The sequence below is a fragment of the Pseudorca crassidens genome, chromosome X, assembly GCF_039906515.1.
Source record: "Pseudorca crassidens isolate mPseCra1 chromosome X, mPseCra1.hap1, whole genome shotgun sequence".
NCBI classification, from domain to species: domain Eukaryota; kingdom Metazoa; phylum Chordata; class Mammalia; order Artiodactyla; family Delphinidae; genus Pseudorca; species Pseudorca crassidens.
Window position 1 is genome coordinate 31,351,505 of NC_090317.1, and position 12,452 is coordinate 31,363,956.

Sequence of the window (12,452 nt, forward strand, 5' to 3'; positions counted from 1 at the left end):
AGGATCTTGGTCCTGGTACTTCTGGAATGTAAGGAGCATATACCCATCAATAGGAGTTCATGTCCAGTCCACCCCCGCTGTTTCTTGGCCTGAGAAGCAGATCCCAGGGAGGCCGGGGCCTGTGACTCACATGCCCCGGCACAAGAATGACGGAACGTTGAGTTTTGTGAGTTTTGTGGCTGATGAGGCCTCAGGATGCCTGTGTCGTTCGGGATTCTCGCCCAGATTTTCCACCTCATTTAATATGTTAAAGTTATACACGAAGGCTTTCCTTCTAAACTGGGGTGTTCTAGGGACAGTGCTGGCTCTTGGATTCACTGGAAGCCAGCTGCTATGGTCTGAATGTTTGCGTCCCCATAAAATTCATATGCTGAAATCCTAATCTCCAAGGTGATGATGGTATTTGGAGGTGGGGTGTTTGGGAGGTGATTTGGCCATAAGAGCCCTCACGAATGGGATTAGTGCCCTTATAAAAGAGGCCTCAGAGACCTAGCTTTGTCCCTTCTGCCATGTGAGGACATTGAGAAAAGACAGCCGTCTAGAAACCAGGAAGCAGGCTCTCCCCAGAATCTACCAGCACCTTGGACTTAGACCGCCGAGCCCCCAGAACTGTGAGTAATAAATTTCTGTTGTTTGTTTGGTTTATTTTATTTTATTCAAGTATAGTTGCTTTACAATGTTGTGTTAGTTTCTGGTGTCCAGCAAAGTGATTTTGCTTTCTACATATATACTCTTTTTCAGATTCTTTTCCATTGTTTATTACAAGATACTGAATATAGTTCCCTGTGCTATACCTTGTTGTTGATTTTATATATAGTGGTTTGTATCTGTTAATCCCAAACTCCTAATTTATCCCCCACCCCCGCCCCAAATTTCTGTTGTTTATAAGCTACCCAGCCTGTGGTATTTTTTACTAAGACACCAGCCATCTCCACTGACCCCTTCCTTCTTCACACCACCACCACTGGGATCCGTAGCTCTGACTGGCTCCCTCAACCACTTAAGCCAGAAAACTCTGTTCAATATCCTGACGCCACAAAACAGAACGGTGGGCTTCCTGCGGTCTCACTCCTCCAAAAGAATACTAGCAGATAATGTAATGAGAATGTAAAAGGTACCTGTGGTTTTCCAGTGCTTTTATAGAACTTTGAGAAGTACATTTTCAAATGTTTTCCTTTCTCTTTTTAAACTATTTTTGTTGTTTGAGTTTTTCTTTACGAGGAAAACCGGCCCTGTTTGTAGATCATCTGATTGTTTATGTGGAAAATTTCAGGGACTCTGCAGTACTGTAACCAGAAGTGCTCGCCGCTCAAAAGCCGATAAAGAGGCCAAGTTGGTGGAAAGGAAAGTTTGCTTTATTTTGGAGGCTGACAACCGGGGTTGGGGGGGAGGGCGGACGCCTGTCCAAAGGCCGACTCCCCCCACCGCCCCCCGGCCGACAATCAGGGGGCAAGAGCTTTTCTAGACAGAGGGAGGGGGCTACATGCAGAATCAGCACAGTCAGCTCTGACAGTCATCTTGAAATTGGTCATTGGTGGTCTGACCGGCGTCATCTTGATTGTTTTAGGTACAGTTAATCTTCAGTTCCAGGGTCAGTTTGTTTCCATTTCATTGAGGCCAATTCTCGGAATTGTGGCAGCTTATGTCACGGCTATAGCCTGGTCATCGTGTAGTTAACTTCTTCCATCTGGTGTGCGTTTCAGTATCTACAAGGCAGCTCACAGGATGTGGCTCAGAATATTATCTCTAGTCCTTGAGAAGGAACTAAAGGCCCTTGACTACGCTTAAGGATTAAACTATTATTATTTGGTCTCCTTTGACTGTTTTCCTTTGTTTCTGCCTGTTCTCACTTCTCTGGTTAAACTTATTCTTTGGCTAAAGTTTTTCCACAGACAAAAGTCAGGGGGAGGACATAAGGGGAAGAATCATAGGGTCCTGCTCCGTTTCAGGCCCCTTTTCTTTGGTACTCCTCAGTCTTGAGGAGGGACGGGTGCAGAACAAGAGGGGAAGGAGGTTTGGGTAGAGGGTTAGTCAGAAACTTGGCAGAGGGGCTCGGGTTTAGTTCCATTTCTGTTTCAATTTCCCCCAACTGTTTGAGGGAATGGGGTGACGACTGCTCTTGGCTACTTCTTGCTGAAGTGGGGCGTAGTCCTGCCTAATTTGGGGAGTGGACACGGAAAAGGAAATAATCTCGAGCTCCATGCTTAGCATCAATATTTTGTATTATGAGATCATTACCTCTCTCCTTGATTACTTTGTCATAGTACCTGGAGAAACATTTGCAAATTAGTAGACATTTTACAATGAAGATAATAATCGAAATGCATCTTCGTATAATTCTCTGAATGTATTTTTTCTTAATGGTTAAAGCAGATGTACAGTGTATGTTTAATAGGCCATAAACAGGCTGTTTTGGTTATCCTAAAGTTCCAAGTAAATCATGTATAAGGCAGAATGACTTCCTCACACCTCAATATGTGAAAATTTCCTCCATCATTTTTCCCTTTTAATTGTAACTCTTTCCATAGAAAGCATTGATACTCAATATATTTTTCCACCGTTGCCAGAGTGGCTCAGTTGCCTGCTCTGGGTCCACTCATGTCCCTCAGTGCTAGGCCTCTTTTTGTTTATGTATTTGCCTAGCTGTCCACGTTGGGGGAAAACTAATCAGATATCGTGGACAGGCTCAGAGGTATGTTAATCGGGAAACACTTTATAGACCATGCGTTTTATCATTTATATCCAATTCTCACACAAACATTGTACATGTGCTTTAAGCAGTAAACTTAGAGCCAGCAGTGATACACATCATGAGTAGTTGTACTCTGTGACAACCTCACTAGACAGTTTTTTCCATTCTGAACATCGAGGTCAAAAGTATGGTTAGAAACAAAACAATAGCTTTCCATCAGAATTTTGAATTTGTGAATTTCTTACCCAGTTCAACAGTATGATCTGAAAGTTATCAAATGTTTTCCATATAATTTAACATACCAAATAATCCTAATTAGTTTAGAGAAAATTCTTTTCTCTTAACAGAGAGAGAAAACCAAATTTAGTCATGTATCAGTTTACTGTTACAACAAAATTCATCTACCTAATTAAATTCAGTCTAATCTTAATCCTGACAACATACAAAATTCTTTTCTCAGAGTTCCTTTTTCACAAGCCTTTTATCACTTTCTGGATCCATACAAATCTGTCCTTTTTTTCCCCATCCAACCCGTAGTAGGACAAAATTATTGTCATCATTTTTCCTCAACAAAAATATCTCCGTTCTTTATACTTTCTCTTCGCCTACAACACATATCCTACTTGCTTTACACACTGAAATGCTTCTCTTATCATATTTACATATTACAATTTTTAACTCTTGAAAACCTTAACAAAACCAAGTAATTGAACTATTTATTATATCAGTATTTTATGATTGGCAAACTCAAGAACATATTCCATAACCTCTAAAAACGTATTCTTTCATAGCACAATTTCTCTTTAATGTGGTACAAGATGTGTGTTTAAGAAACCCAAACATCTTTACTTTCCCTCTTGGTCTTGCGAGAAGACAAAAAGTAGGTAAATTTAGATTTCTTTGATTTGTAAGTGCTTACTTTTTTTTTTAAAGCCAATTTGTAATAGAGCTCTTTGCAAATTAACCAAAGACACATATATCCAGACAAACAGAGATCTCATTGTTTCGTCTTTTTACATTTCATGAATTAGGCATTGCAATTAAACTTATCAGTTTATGAATAAGAATCCAAATAGTCAAATTTACACACTCAATTTTAAAAGGCTTCTTTTTTTCCCTGTTTTTTTTTTTTTTTTTTTTTTTTGGCTTGAAGTTTTACTAATTAACCCAAGGCTGAAGTCTTAGGCAAAGTGGGCCGTTTTTGTACTTCAAGGACATGATAAGAGTTACCTTCAAGTGTTCTCCTAGGCATATTTTTGTTTTCTCAGGGTCAGAATTCTGCAAACAGTATTTTATCAAGCTAACTTTGTCTAACTGCATATGCAAAAAAACCAGTTAGGGAATTTCAAAAGAGTTTCATCTTAACCAATTTTCTCGGGAGTCTAAAGAATACTCTTGCCATACATTGGTAAAAAAAAAATCATCTTTCTTTTTCTTTAGTCATAATTTTATAGCTAAAATGTTTCGAATGGATTGAACCTGAATTTCCCATTTTACACAGGACAACAAAGATATCAATCACACAGGTGGAATACGCACTCACGCACCAAAAGGCAGATCTGTTACAAATCCTCTTCAGAAGATGACCGGTAAGGAGTCCCAAACAAACACTCCCTCAACACAAATGGTCCTCGATGGTAGACAGACGGCAGAACCAATTGGCAAAATACCCTCAGTGCTCACAAACAGTCCTCAATGGTAGACAGACGTCAGAACCAATTGGCAAGAATGCCCAAATAGCACTTAGCGCTCACGAATGGGAAGGGGGCCCGGGTGCGCACGGGTGGACTTACCTGGTCTTGGAGCTCGTCAGCTTGTCCAGATGCATCTTGCCGTTCCACCAAGGAAAAGCGTAAGTTGGCAGCCGGTGCCGAGGAAGGGAGAAACAGGGAGGATCCTTGAAACAAATGGTTTTGGCAGCTGCCAGGAACATCCCCCAAGTCCCCTTCTCGGGACTAGCTAACCATGAGCAACAGGCTCATCGCAACCATCCTGGTGCGTTGTCATGGCCGTGACTCTACTCTGGAAAACCCAGGGGAGCCAGACGTCATAAGAGCGCAGAAGCCATCATACCTGCGGTAGCCGCAGTAGCCCCACTAGCCCCACGCTGGGCGCCAAAAACTGGAACCGAACGTGGGGTCTGGCTGCTCGCCCCCTAAAAGCCGATAAAGAGGGCAGGCTGGTGGAAAGGAAAGTTTGCTTTATTTTGGAGGCTGGCAACCAGGGTTGGGGGGAGGGTGGACGCCTGTCCAAAGGCTGACTCTCCCCCCCACCCCACCCCGACAATCAGGGGGCTAGAGCTTTTCTAGACAGAGGGACGGGGCTACAGGCAGAAACAATACAGTCAGCTCTGACAGTCATCTTGAAATTGGTCATCGGTGGTCTGACCAGCGTCATCTTGATTGTTTTAGTTACAGTTAATCTTCAGTTCCAGGGTCGGTGTGTTCCCATTTCTTTGAGGCCAATTCTCGGAATTGTGGCAGCTTATGTTATGGCTATAGCCTGGTCATCATGTAGTTAACTTCTTCCACCTGGTGGGGCTTTCAGTATCTATAAGACAGCTCACAGGATGCGGCTCAGAATATTATCTCTAGCCCTCAAGGAGGAGCTAAAGGTTCTTGACTATGCTTAATGATTAAACTATTATTATTTGGTCTCCTTTGACTGTTCTCCTTTGTTTCTGCCTGTTCTCACTTCTCTGATTAAACTTATTCTTTGGCTAAACTTTTTCCACAGACAAAAGTCAGGGGGAGGACATAGGGGGCAAGGATTATAGGGTCCTGCTCCGTTTCAGTACAGCTACTATAACTAATAAATGAATTTAGCAATGTCATAGGATCCAAGGTTAATATAGAGAACTCTAATGTATGCTTATATACTAGCGGGAAAAAATTGGAAAATGAAATTTTAAAAAACCCCATTTATAGCAATGCCAAGAAACATAAAATAACTAGTAATATGTGTAACAAAAGACAATCAACAGCACTCTGATTGTATTGCTGAAAGAAATTAAATTAGATGAGACTGAAATAATTGGAAAGATATGCCATGTTCAGATTGTTAAAGTCTCTAAATTGTTACGATAACCATTTTCTCCAAACTGAATTCAAGATTCGAAGCCATCCTGGTCAACATCCCTGCAGGTCCAAATGAGCCATGCGAGGGGTCCCAAGGAGCCAGGGCCACGGCCCCTCAGGGGAGCAGCAGAGGCGAGGCGTGCCTGCAGCCTGGGCTGCGCCCAGATCGTGGTAGAGGTGGCATAGCCTCTGCTGGCCTTTAAATGCAGTGCTGCCCGACAGAAATACAATGTGAGCCACAAATGCCAGCCCAGCCATATGTGTCGTTTTTAATTTCCCAGCAATCACATCAAAAAGGTGAAATTATTTTTCATAATATACTTATTTAAACCAACATTTTCAAAATAGTATCATTTCCACATGTGATCAACACTTAACATTACTAATGAGATAGTTGTACATTATTTGAGATCCGGTATGCATTCTACACTTACAGATGCTCTATAGCCACGTGTCACCAGTGGCTGCCGTACTGGCCAGCCCACTTTTAAGCGATATCTTCTGTTATTCTCTAGTTTTTACAGTTATTTTTAAAATCTACTTTGTTGAGGTCTGATCGACATACAAGAGCTGTACATATTGAATGGATACAACCTGATGAATTCGGAGGTAAGTTTGTACCAGTGAAACCATCACCGCAACCTATGCCATAAACATATCTGTCAATGCTACAAGTTTCCTCCCACCCTCCTTATTTATTTTTATCTTCATTGTTATCATTTTTATTTTACTGGTTTGTTTCTTCCGTTTGGACAATAGCACAGGTCATCAGATCAGCCAAGTTCATCCCCCCTGGGTCCTGAAAGTCAGAGACTTTTTTTCTGTCACCCTCTGGGTCTGACTCACTCACCCTCCTCGAGGCAGACTGTGCATTCTTAGGGTAGGTAAGTAAGAAGATCACAGAGGCTTCCTTGAGCCCCTTAACATGTGAGGTCTTCCTATGTTATCATCCCTCAAAGGGCTTTTTATTTATTTATTTATTTATTTAATATTTATTTATTTATTTTTGGCTGCATTGGATCTTCGTTGCTGCATGTGGGCTTTCTCTAGTTGTGGCGAGCAGGGGCTACTCTTCGTTGCAGTGCACGGGCTTCTCATTGCGGTGGCTTCTCTTGTTGTGCAGCACGGGCTGTAGGTGCGTGATCTCAGTAGTTGTGGCTCATGGGCTCTAGAGCGCAGGCTCAGTAGTTGTGGCACATGGGCTTAGTTGCTCCGCGGCATGTGGGATCTTCCCGGACCAGGGCTCGAACCCGTGTCCCCTACATTGGCAGGCGGATTCTTAACCACTGCGCCACCAGGGAAGTCCCCTCAAAGGGATTTTAAATATAATCTTCCCTTTTTGTAGGCAGTTTTGAGGAGGATGTTTTGTCAATGTCTTCCATTTCAACAGCAGTTAAGGTGTTGCCCCTGTGGGTCCCTCGAGCAGACAGACCCCCTCAGCAATATCTAGCTGTTTGATAATTTTTTTTTTTTTGGCTGTGCCGAGTCTTAGTTGCAGCACGTGGGATCTTTAGTTGCAGCATGCATGCAGGACCTAGTTCCCCGACCAGGGATCGAACCCGGACCCCCTGCATTGGGAGTGCGGAGTCTTACCCACTGGACCACCAGAGAAGTCCCTGACAATCTTTAAATAACTGGCCACGACTAGCCCCTAGGTCGGGCCAGCTGACCTGCCTTTGGGCAACCTTCACACTCGTGGGCTACCTACTTACGGGGATCTGACCACACGATAGAAATGATTCCTCTGCGAAGTTAATGCAAATTCCTTGGCATGAGAGTATAAAGGCTTGTATGGTAGCCTGCCCCCTGCCTCCATATTACCTTTTTTTGGTGAGAGAAAAGAATTTGGAGTTTATAATGCTGAATAATTCTTTGTCGTTAGCACCTGGCCTGCATTACACAATTTTAGATCTTTCCGCTGATGGCTGCCCATTCAGTAGCCTTAATTTTTGTAATAAGGGCCTGCTCCCCTGACCTTAGTTGTAACCCTCAGCCCTCTGAACAGGGGGCTGCCTTCCCCAGAGGCCTCCTGCCTCTTGGCTTCTCCTTTATTAGAAATCGGTATCTTGACTGACTCCTTTCCTCAAACCCTGTCCAACCCGTCCTTCTACTTAAATGTGTGCCTAAATTTTCTGTCCACCTATGGGTCCCCCAGATCTGCACCGACCTCCTTCTGTGAATGTGCTTCTCCTTCCTAGCATCTGCCTTTAGGACCAAATGACAACCATAAAGGTCCAGGAAACGAAGCTTATCACGATTATAAATGACTGGAGGCTTCGTGTGCCCCGCCTCAAAGCACTTAAAAATTCACTCACTGGATTTATTTTTATCGTCAGACCTTCCTTTTCTCTAGCTCCACCTGGAGTCATATGATCACCCAGGGTGGAGACTCTCTGACCGATGTCTCCCTGTGCTGCCATCTTTTCATAACGGTGCCCACCCCTGCCCCCAGCCCTGGGGCCTAGCTAACTCCCTCCGGATAGCTTCTCCAGCTTTTATTTTAAAAAGTTATTTTTATTTTTTGGCCGTGCGGCATGCGGGATCTTGCTTCCCCGACCAGGGATCAAACCCGTGCCCCCTGCAGTGGAAGCGCAGAGCCTTAACCGCTGGACCACCACGGAATTCCCACTTCCTCAGCTTTTAAAGCAAGGCCCGCAGAAAATCCCAGGGGCTCAAGGGAGACTTCTCTTCTCTTCTTTGAGAAACAAAGATCACTGGATATAACTGGGGGATGAATTTCCCCTCCTTGAGATCAGCATTTATTTATATTGATCAGACCCCATCAATACTTCTTCCAGGACCAAATATCATTGGAGTTCATTTTGATGGTGACCGAGAGCCTATGATTTCCCCTAGGCTCTCTTCTTGTCAGTTTCTTTGCCGAATCTCAACCTCCAGCCTTGCCCTTTTTCTAGTGCCTGTTCCTTCTTCACCTTTACGGCTCCATTTCCCCCTCACCCTCCCCACAAGACTAGGTTCTTTGATTTGGTGTCCGTAAATCACATAATTATCTGGTTTAAAGAGTATCTGAGCCTTGAAAACTATTCTCTGGGGACTGGACATACAGAGTCCATATTTAAAAATATAGAAAGGGAGAAAGGAAAGGCAGAAGGGAAGCAAGATAACACAATGAAGTTGGTCTCAAAATGTGGCTTCAAAATTAGAATGAGCTGAAAGAGTCTCAGCTTTGAAAGATGAGAGAAAGAAGATCCACATATAAAATCAGTTGGTCCCCCACACATTTAGAACCTTGAAGCTCGTGATCATATATGGTAATCAGTCTCCTTCCATCCAGCAACAGCCTCTGCTAGGCTCTGCCTTCTGTGGAATAGCTCTTTTCCAGAAAGTTCTGTCCTCATTCTTCTGTCTTCAGAGAAGCACCTAGGGGAGGGGGTGCTTAGTTGAGTTCTCCTTTAAGCAATGACATTCTGACCCTGTCTTCTCCTCCCTACTCCATTTTGCATCTTCCAGAATGTTCTGCCCCTGTCCTTGCAGAAATTTCCAGAGAGGGGAGTTCTGCTCAGTTCTCCTTCAGCCATGTTCTGAGCCAGCCCCTGGTATTTTCCTCAGACCACCCCACACAACGACTCCTGCTCAGACTTCTCCTCATTCCACAGATCAAGTGGTCTGGGCACTCCTTTAAAGCCCTGAGCCCACACAAGGCCCTGAAGGAAGCCCACTCAGGGGCTACAGCAACACACTGAGCTCTCACATCAGACCTTCCACCATCCCTGTACTCAAGAGAGTGACAGAGGGACTTCCCTGGGGGTCCAGTGGTTAGGGCTCCATGTTTCCACTGCAGGGGTCCCGGGTTCCATCCCTGGTCGGGGATCTAGGATCCCACAAGCCGTGTGGCGAGGCCAAAAAAAGAAAAAAGAGAGAGAGTGATCATTCCAGCTCCAAAATGTTATAAGAGGCACAGAGTTTTCCTTAAACGCAAGCTCATCCAACAGCTGGACATGCACATGAACAACAAATAAACATGCTCAGAGTGATTGTTTATAAGATGTGAGTTTGTTCAAGCACCACTATCTGACGATGGGTACCTATTGCCAGAATTCCCAAACAATGCCTTGCGCAGGCACAGTGATGAGGGAAAAAAGCCATGAACTAGGCATTGGGAGACCTGGGCTATGGTCCCAGCCCTGCCATTAACTGACTGTGTGACCTTGGCCAAGTCTCTTTCCCATTGTTTCCCGATACATGGAGTGAAGGGTTTGGATTGGAGAAGTAAATTCCCAAAGTGAGTTTTTAAAAAATTTATTTCAATTAATTTTTTTTCTGTGTCTACAAATTTCACAAAATAATATATGCTCACCAATACTCATGAGTGAAGGACCCAGATATTTTCTGTCCTATCATTTTCTGTTATTATTTTAATTGCCTGCTGTGACCCCAGAAACCCATTTTCTGACTCAGTAAGGAGAGACGACTGGTGGTTTGCAGAACACTGGACTGGAGAGTCTTTAAGATATTTTTCTGCTTAATGTTCTAAAAATCAAAGGGGCTAAGTTGGAAACGTGGCAAAACCAAATATATAACATTCATCCACAGCCTCAGTCTTGCTGAATCTCTCTCTTTGACTTTCCTCAGATTGGCAGCAGCCATAAAAGAAAAGTCAGATATTCTGTAGCTCCAGGTGACAAGGGCCCCTTCCGACATTCACAGTAGGGGATAACCCAGGCACATAGCATCTCTACATCCCAGCATCCTCAGCTGTAAAACAGGGATGATAATGCAGACCTCACAGGTTGTGATGAGGGTCAAATGAGATTCTGGGTGAAAAGGTGCCCACAGGGGTCACGATCTGCAGGTGCCTCAGGCTGAACGTGACCTGCAGGTGTGATTTGTTTGTCATACGCTGGGCACACCCTCCACTTTGCCACTGTCCCTACCGCTTGTATGGTCTGACATCCTCTGTGCACATTCAATGACTTGCCAGACCTCTAAGTCCATTGGAGTTTGCTCTCTGGGCTTAGCATAGGGCATAGGTCAAATCTGGCATTTAATTCAGGTCCTTTTCTTTATTTTCTCTGGTCCTAGCACTGTGGAAATCACTTAACTCCTGCAACCTCAGGCAGGTGGTTTAAACTCTTAAGTCTCACTTTCCTCATTAAGATGGAAATAATACCTGCCCTGTTTGCTTTTCGGGGTTATTGAGAGGATCAAATGAGATACATTTCTCCATCATTCATTAATTCATTCATCCAACTTTTATTGATCACCCTATGTCCCAACAGCAGCCTTGCCCATTGCTTCCAAGAAGACTCCAGTGTCAAGAGGAAGACAGACCTGGAAAATGGTGCTGCAGTAAAGATGGTCCCAAGGGCTGGACACCCAGCGAAGGAAAGGCAAGTAGCCTGGGGACAGGGGCAACAAGTCACCGTCAGCAAGATTGTCAAGTCTTAGGCTTGTGTTGGAGGGGGGCTGTATCAGAGGAGCACCATTTTGATGCCTGAGATAATGCTACCAAATCATGCTTTATGTGACTCTGCAACTGCAGCTCTTTGTGGTATCCAACACCTTTTCCTTTATGTTCTCTCATTTTTTCCTCCCCCCTCTGCCCCAACTGCTGATATTTCAGAGACACTAGAGATTTGTCCAAGATCACTTTCTAAGCAGGCCTCTTCCCAGCTGCCTTCCATAGGCACACATCCTCTGTTTTATGATGGGCACTGTATTTTAGGATGGGAACATGATGTACCAAAGGACTGGGTGGGGTATGGAGTGTTTATTGCCATTCATCATATCCAACATCCCGCAGAACTTGAAGGTTCTGGTGCTTTGGGATCTAATTGGCTGGAGTTAACATTGCCTGGCCCTCTTACAGTTTGTACTTCCAGAGCTTTTCATGTAACACACATAGCTCTTCGTGGCTTTTGACTGTACCGCTGTGCCCATTTGTTCAGCTTCACCACAGTATTCTGTCATAATTAAACCAGGCAAGGTAACAACACAGACTCATGATTAACAAATTAATCAGGCTCATGTCGTATATCCTGACAGTGTTTCTTATTACTCATGACACATCACAAGGCGATTCTTCAAAGACACCTGAAGAATAGTGAGTCTAATTTTGGCCAATGAGTGATGACAAATTTGTCTTCATTCATCTATGGCATGGTCATAAGTGAAAAGAACCCAGGTACTACTGAAGTGTAACTGGGTGGTAAACATATGAGCCTGACCGAGATGCAAAATGGGGGCTCACTTCATGGAACCATGAGATTTGGACTTCTCTAAAATGATCTGAAATAACTGAGAGACATTCAGTAGAACAACTGGTACTCATCCAGAGTGACAAGATGTTGAAAAACAATGAAAGACTAAAGGACTGTCACAGACTGGAAGAGACCAAAGAGACACAACAATTATAATCCAGGACCTGGATTGTATCCTAGGACAGGAAAGGGACACTAGTGCAAGAAGCCTGGTGAAATTCACGTAAGTTCTGTAGTTTAGTTAATAGCATTGTACTGATGTGACTTTTTTTTGGTTTTGATCATTTTACTAAGATTATACAAGGTGTTAACATTAGGGGGAGCTGGGTAAAGGGTATATCTGAACTCTGAGAACTACTTTTGCAACGTTTATGTAAATCTAAAATTATTTTAAAGTAAGTTAAAAAGTAATCTGAAATATATAGGCATAATCTTACTAGACAACATGAAATGGATGAACTG